Source organism: Olea europaea, unplaced genomic scaffold (genome assembly GCF_002742605.1).
Source record: "Olea europaea var. sylvestris unplaced genomic scaffold, O_europaea_v1 scaffold732, whole genome shotgun sequence".
Taxonomy (NCBI): Eukaryota; Viridiplantae; Streptophyta; class Magnoliopsida; order Lamiales; family Oleaceae; genus Olea; species Olea europaea.
In genome coordinates this window covers 157,321-165,444 of record NW_019265723.1, presented here as the reverse complement: position 1 = coordinate 165,444, position 8,124 = coordinate 157,321, and the positions used below count along the sequence as shown (strand labels likewise).

Genomic DNA, 8,124 nt, shown 5'->3' with positions numbered 1-8,124 from the left:
TAGACAAACGGCTGAATTTATGAGCATTAAGTAATATGAGGTGGAGCATCCAATGAACTATATACAATTACCCTTTGGATGAGTGCAACCTGAGATGTGAACTGTATGTTTTAGTGATTTTTTTCAAAAGACCAGTTTTATTGATGGTTCTACTTATGGATTTGTGATTGAGTTAGATGGTCCCAATCTTTTAAAAAGACGAAAATCCTAGACAGTTGATTGTGTCGAGAATGAAAAAGTTGCCGAGCAAGGTAAAATTTTTGGTTAATTCAAATTTGATCCCTCAACATGTCGTATATTGATCAGTTTTACTGCGCTTTAGATGTTCAAATCCATTATTTACGATAAAGATTTTGAAGTTTCACTTGCATATGAGAATGAAAATTTCATGCCACCAAGGGCATCTTCACTTACATTTGCTCAGTATCCTGTCTCAGGTCTTACAAATTCTAGTGAAAAATAAGGACCGTATTATTTATTTATTTATTTTCATTCTTTTACTTAGTGCAATCTTTCGCATCTGAGGCTTTTCTTGATGCCCCTTTCTTTTTTAAATACTCATCATGAAATCTTTCCTCCCGATTAAGGCCAATTTGCACTTTTCTCTTAGTAGAAGCGGTGTATTTTCGTTGGATGGAGTAGATGCTGTTGTTGAGATTATTGAATCGGTAGAAGTTCCACAAAAGAATGTGACAGCCGACAACCCGACCTCTACTTCTAGCAATGGCACGGAAGCTGGTCTGAAGAGTTCTTCAAAAAAAAAGCATTGACAAACTGGAGATGAATGATAGCACGAGTAATGCATCAATTTCCAATGTAACTGATTCTACCACTTCAGATATTGTCACTGAAAAGAAGTTGAAAAAGAGGACTTTTCGACTTCCACTTAAGGTACTTAGAATTGCACAGTAAAGTGGCTGTCTTTATGATCTTCGTTAGAACAATATCTACTTATTGCAATTGATTTTTATGTTTTGAGACTTGATTTGTACGTTCCATATAGGTTATTGAGAAAACAGCAAGGCTAGGAATGCCTCTTTCAAAAGAATCATTTGCCGAGGCTAAATGTAAATTAGAAGCATTAGACAAGAAGGATACTGAAAGGAGAAAAATAGCTAAGCTGAAAAATAATTTGGAAGAATACATATATTCTAAGAAAAGGAATAATTTTTATATATTTTTTGACCCCTACAAACTTTCCTCAACTATATTTGTCAAATTTTACCTACATATTTCTTAGTGGAATTTTTTTGATAGATTCGGTTATATAGCACAATTCCATCGATATTTTGATTTCTTTTTCACTATCAACAAATGTCATACGAATTACTACTGTGAAGGGCTGATGGCTTTACACACACATACACACATAATAGTCAACACATGCATATTTTAAGTGTTTACTAGTAAAGATTTTGTTTACATTTTCTTAATTTCCGTGCATTGTTGACTTGAGTGCTATTCTCTGTGGCTTCCCACTTCTTCTTATTGTGATTGCTATTTTTCTTGTTGTCCTATTTTTATTTCCCTATCTGCTTTCACTGTATTCCTTTCCATCCTGATTTACTGTTTCCATTTATTATCTTTTGGTTTGAAGTTATGGACGTTGGTTAACGGTTCTTTATAAAATTATGAAGCTAATAACCTGTGTGTAATTTCTTCTCTTGGTTCTTGGCATCAGCTTAAGTCAGAGGAGTTTGAGAAAATATTTTCAGACCAAGAGCGGTAGTCCTTTATCAGAAAACTCAAAGAGGTCTATTATGATTCTTCCCCCAATCCTTCCTCCCCCAAAAATTTAAAAAAATAAAAAATAAAAAAATAAAAGTATCCTTGTGGTCTCGCATGGTATTTCTAGCCACACTACTTGATTATATGTCTAGTATAGATTAGATAAGCATCATCTGGTGTGTCGGGTGCAAGAATGGCTGTACACCGATGGTGAAGATGCTTCAGCCAATGAATTTCTAGAGCGCCTAAATACTTTGAAAGCTATTGGTGACACCATATTCTATAGGTCTGACCCTATAATGAATTGAAATAGCTTAATAAATCTATTCCTTGCTTGAGAGGTTTCTCTAACGTGAAGTTGCTTGATGTAGGTACAATGAACTTACTGCAAGGCCAGTTGCGTCCGAACATGCTCGAAGGTACCTCGAGGAGGTGCAATAGGTGAACTTTTTCTGATCTATGGTTATTGAAGTTATTATTGAACTTTAAGGTTTGTAAAAGTAGCAGGAAATGAAATTTTTTTAGGTCAAGTGAAAACGAAAATAATTTTCCTGCACAGGTATGCTTGCATGAAAAATGAAAGAGATATTGTAATTAAACATATAAAGCAAACAAGGGCTGGTCAATATTTTTCTGCAGAACTGAAGATTTTGCAATATAGGAGAGGCTAAAAATGTTTTTCCTGTAGGGAAATGTTTCCGATAATATTTCCTGCTAACACAGGAAAATTTAGAGATAACCAACTTTGCTTTCCTGCTCTCTATCTCATAAAACAGAGCTTGATGGGTCTTTGAATGTCTAATGACTTCATATTAACTTGTCTTAGGCATGCACAAATAACACTACCGAGACATTGAGTAATCAACTTCACTGTACTTGAGTTCTTTTTATTTTACACAAATAGAATTTAATGGGTCATTTGAACATGAAATGTGTTATATTTAATTTCATATCCATGTAAAAATACTCATGACTGGAACATAGTAATATATATTGACCACAGAGAATTGCATAGTGATGTGGTAGTTACGATAGTTAGATTTTCTTTCGCCATGTAAAAACACAATGATTTCAAACATGAACAATTATATTAATGTGATCGATGTTACGATAGTTAGATTTTCTTTCGCCATGTAAAAACACAATGATTTCAAACATGAACAATTATATTAATGTGATCGATGTTACGATAGTTAGATTTTCTTTCGCCATGTAAAAACACAATGATTTCAAACATGAACAATTATATTAATGTGATCGATGTTACGATATGTTAATGAGTTGAAAATTTTGGAGCATGTGTAAACTTTTTGGGTTTTCCAAGTCGTAAGTGAGGCTGAAAAGGTGAAGAATTGGTTGAATGAGAAGGAGGCGGAGCAGCAGAAGTGAGTTTTTCCTTTTATTCTTGCCTTTCAGCAGGTCTTTTAACTTAAAAAAAATATCGCATTGTGGATCTTGTCATCAAATGTCCGTTCCGTGGCAAATATGGCAGTGATGATGAAAAGAAATATTCTGTTCGAAGTCCTTTATTTGTACCATTGAAGAGTGCAAATTTCATGACACAAGCTTAAAATACATGAAACAGGATTTCTGGATTTAGTACCCCAGCATTCAAGTCTGATGAAGTATATACCAAAGTTTTTGACCTTCAGGACAAGGTACTGCTCCTACATTTATTTTTTCTTTGTTACATTCATCGACGGCTATTATAAATTTGCAGTTTAGATTTTTCTGAATTTGTAATTTCTATATTATTATGGTTAATGTTTATCTATCTAGGTTGCAAGAATCAATCGGATTCCCGAGCCAAAGCCAAAAGTTGAGAAGCGCGTAAAGACTGAAAATGAGAGTGTTGCTGATAAATCAAATGACAAGGACACATTTTCCGAAGAGACCACCTCTCAAAAAGATCAAAATGCTGGAGAATCGGACTATTTAGCAACTGACAAAAATGATGAATTCGATGATCATGATGAGTTGTGAAAACCATGTAACGACTTGTAGATTCTCGTCCTAGGAGAAGTATGTAATGACAATGATAAAAGTAGAAAGAGCGCTAGAAATTTCCATATGGTTAGGAAAAATAGAGTCAAGCCCAGTGTTTGATGGCGTCTTTTTCCTACCATCCTTGGGATTATTTTCCCTTTCACTGCAAACTCGATGAATACAATTTTTGGTAATTTTGATACTTGATAGTTTATTATATTGTAATAATTAACCCGCCCTGAATGGTGGGTGTACATTCATGAGCCATTTTTCGGCCGCTAAAAGAATTTTGGTTGGTCTGTTCTTGATTCGCACTTTTTGATGTTTGAATGGCAACTAGACTGAAATCATGATGGTTTTCATTACAGGAATATAATGCTATTTTCAGAATTTACAACTTTGAGATTGAAAGTTGAGCTTGCAATGAGTGGTTGATCAGTGTGCGGTAGAACCAATCGGTTTGGTTTCGATTCCTCAACCAAATGGGTCGACTTTGGGACAATGTATCTGGAACCGATTGGTTCTAGTCTGGTTCTTAGTACTGCATTAATAATCAATAGTGAATTTGGTTCTTCCAAATTTCTATTTTTTTCTAGTAACATGATGCACTAGATCTTTAAATATTGGACTCTAAAATCATCTCATTTTAAAATTTCATTTTCCACATGCTTCTTCCTCTTTCTTTAATGAATAATCAAAATTTCAAGTGTAAATAATTTTATAAATACTTTACAAATTCATAACTTTCATGCAACCCAATAGAAAAAAATATATTTTTAGTTCAATATTTCATAAGAATTCAAATTTTTTGTTGTTTCCAAAGGAATCGGCCCTCAAGAATCATGACCATTGAGGATTACTAAAGATAATCCTGTTATTGGTATAAGAATTTTCGTAAAAATTAATTTTCAATCTAGATCTTACCGTTTATGCTTTATTTAATAATTTAGCCTTTTTTTTCCTGCTTTTATGAGTTGATTTTGAGTTTTGAATTGAATTTTTATTTGCTGCCTTGTTCAATTTATTTTTTTGTGTTAGATTAAAAGAATAACAAGCAGTTTCATATTCTATTTTTGCCTTTTTTAATAAATAAGTAGTTTCATACTTTATTTTTATAATTTTTCATTATAAAGAATGGGGCTAGATCGAAGCGGAACTGATTGGTTCGGTTTCGACTCAGTTCTATAGTTGGAAATGGATTGGTTCCATTTTCAAGATTTTCATTGGTATTCAGCTCGGTTCGATTCCCTTTAAAGTTGGATATAATTAAACCGCACTCACTTCTAAATACTTATGAATTTTACAAAATATGTGAATAAAAAGTGATATGATAGTTTATAAGTAGCCAAACAAAGGAAAATAATATTGGCCTAACCAAAATGACAAATGAGTTTGGATTTTTATTATGGCAGTATGGATAGATAGTTCAAATAGGTTTTACTTTTGAGCTTACAGGAGAATCAGATAGTTACAAATTGTCATTTTAAATAGTTAAACAAAGAAAGATGCCGCTAATTGAAAATAACAAATCACACAAATTACTTGACACTTTACATGTCATTTTGTTTTACTTTAAATTTTGAATTGCTTCAATTATTTCATCCTAAAAATTATTATTATTTATCTCTTACTTCTCTCTATTTCCTAAATTAATTTATATTAATTCAAGTATCTTAACTACACTACATTTTTTTTTGACACAGTTGCCTACAGAATTTACATGACAATTTTAAAATTTATTTTTACACAAAATTGAATATTTTATTACCAATATTTAGATTTGTTTTCTCTTAAAATAGATTACGTACAGGTCCTTCAAAGCTATAATCACAACTTAAAATAGAAAGAAATTCATTTTAAGCTGAAAATAATAAATCATACCCATATATTAATTTACTTATTTTTTCTTTTTAAAAAATATTTTTTTTTTTTTTTTTGCTTAGACTTTCAAACTGTTCTCATACAACTTCCACACAGCTAATGGGCAATGGCCAACGGTCAAGAAAGAGATCACCGCTCCATTGCTTCGCCGTTTACTTCAGAATACGCCGCCGGTGGAGGAATTTCATTAATGGGTGCCTGAAAGCCTAATTTCTCCACTGCCCGCTGCCTACTTCATATGGCACTGCTGCCGTTGGCCGAGGTATTCATGAATCAATTGTCATTTTTTTTTTTTTTTGAATTCTTAGGCTTTCAAACTGTTCTCATACAACTTCCATACAGCTAATGGGCAATGACCAACGGTCAAGAAAGAGATCACCGCTCCATTGCTTCGCCGTTTACTTCAGAATACGCCGCCGGTGGAGGAATTTCATTAATGGGTGCCTGAAAGCCTAATTTCTCCACTGCCCGCTGCCTACTTCATATGGCACTGCTGCCGTTGGCCGAGGTATTCATGAATCAACGGTCCTTTCTTTTTTTAATTCTTAGACTTTCAAACTGTTCTCATACAACTTCCATACAGCTAATGGGCAATTGCCAACGGTCAAGAAAGAGATCACCGCTCCATTACCAGAGCCAAATTCTTCGCCGTTTACTTCAGAATACGCCGCCGGTGGAGGAATTTCATTAATGGGTGCCTGAAAGCCTAATTTCTCCACTGCCCGCTGCCTACTTCTTATGGCACTGCTGCCGTTGGCCGAGGTATTCATGAATCAACGGTCTTTTTTTTAATTCTTAGACTTTCAAACTGTTCTCATACAACTTCCACACAGCTAATGGGCAATGGCCAACAGTCAAGAAAGAGATCACCGCTCCATTGCTTCGCCGTTTACTTCAGAATACGCCGCCAGTGGAGGAATTTCATTAATGGGTGCCTGAAAGCCTAATTTCTCCACTGCCCGCTGCCTACTTCATAGGGCACTGCTGCCGTTGGCCGAGGTATTCATGGATCCCGGTAAGAAAACAACGGCAAAAATTGTCTGCGAGTAAGGTCAGTTTGTTTAATCTATTACTATTATACTGTTGAATTCTATAAAAGATGTTATATGGGTATTTCTCGGAATTACATTATTGACTTTCAGGCCTATTTATCTTTTTTCTTCTGCATTTCTTCTTCTCCTCCTCCCCTTTCTTGATATTAATATTCACTCACATACTTCAAATGTTGGATACCGATTCATCTTATCTGTGATCTTTCTGGGTTTTACTGTCCGCTGAGTAGTTTAATTGATTTACGGCAGACTCTGTTTCAGTTTGAGTGGATTCATTTTTTTTTCCAGCAAATTCTTATTTGGATCTTGCTTGGGTTGTTAGATATAGATGTACCTTTTAATTTTTATTATGGAAGCATTTGAATTATGCCCTAGAATTTTGTGATTTTTTTATTTTACGGTAACTGTGATTTTCTTTTGATTTATTACTTTTATTCCTCTGATTCAATTTGTGAGAGTTGTTGCTCGTGAGGGACTGATAGTTTTCTTGTAGTCTTTTATTTTCTGAGGATATAATTTGGTTACATTTACTAAGTGAGTTTTCATTTTGATGATTGATTTGCTGTGGTCTTTGTTCTCAATCGTTTGTTATCAATATACAAATTCCCACTTATACTTTGGATTGCTGTCCATTTTCAGTTTCTTTATGTTGTTGAGTTGTGTAGTGTTGCCGTTGGATTTAGCTCGGTTGCATTTATTTACTGATTGGTCATTTGATGATCAATTCATTGTGGTCTTTTTTTCCCAATGTATTTGGCTAGTTTGTTGAGATGTTTTGTGTTGTTCGTGGATGTAATTATTTTTTTTTAATTTTTTTTTTTTTGCATTTACTTGGCGATTGTTCATTTTGATTATCAATTCATTGTGGTTTTTGTTTACCAATGTATTTGGCTGGTTTGTTGAGATGCTCCAATTTTTCGTCGATCTAATTTGGTTGCAATACTTTGTGAATAACATTTCGTTGATCAACTTATTGTGGTTTGTTTTACAATGTATTTGGCTTGTTGTGACGTTTTGTATTGTTCGTGGATGTAAATTTTTTTTTCCTACTTGGTGATTGCTCATTTTGATTGTTAGTTCATTGTGGTTTTTGTTTACCAATGTATTTGTTTGGTTTGTTGAGATGTGCTAATTGTCCGTCGATCTAACTGGGTTGCATTTGCTTTGTGAATTGTTCATTTTGATGATCAATTTATTGTGGTTTGTTTTACAATATATCTAGCTTGTTGAGATGTTTTGTATTGTTAGCGGATGCAACTTTTTTTAATTTTTAATTTATTTATTTTTCTGCTATTTGATGATTATTAATTCATTGTGATTTACAAATTGGATAGCCCGTATTTTCTCATGAAGCTTCTTCTACTACTAAGTTGGGAAACAAAATTGCCTATAAATACACATTGTTGGTTTATGGTGGGCCTCTGTATTCAGTGGGAAACTGAGAATTAAACGGAGCAACAAAATTTCAAAGCAGTAG

General features: G+C 33.7%; 2 pseudogenes; both read left to right on the top strand.

Annotated features, from left to right (window-relative positions):
- Positions 1-211, top strand: part of LOC111390954 — a 2,360-nt pseudogene extending 2,149 nt beyond the window's left edge.
- A 352-nt stretch (positions 212-563) lies between these two features.
- Positions 564-4,119, top strand: LOC111390953 (annotated as a pseudogene).
- Positions 4,120-8,124: the final 4,005 nt, after the last annotated feature.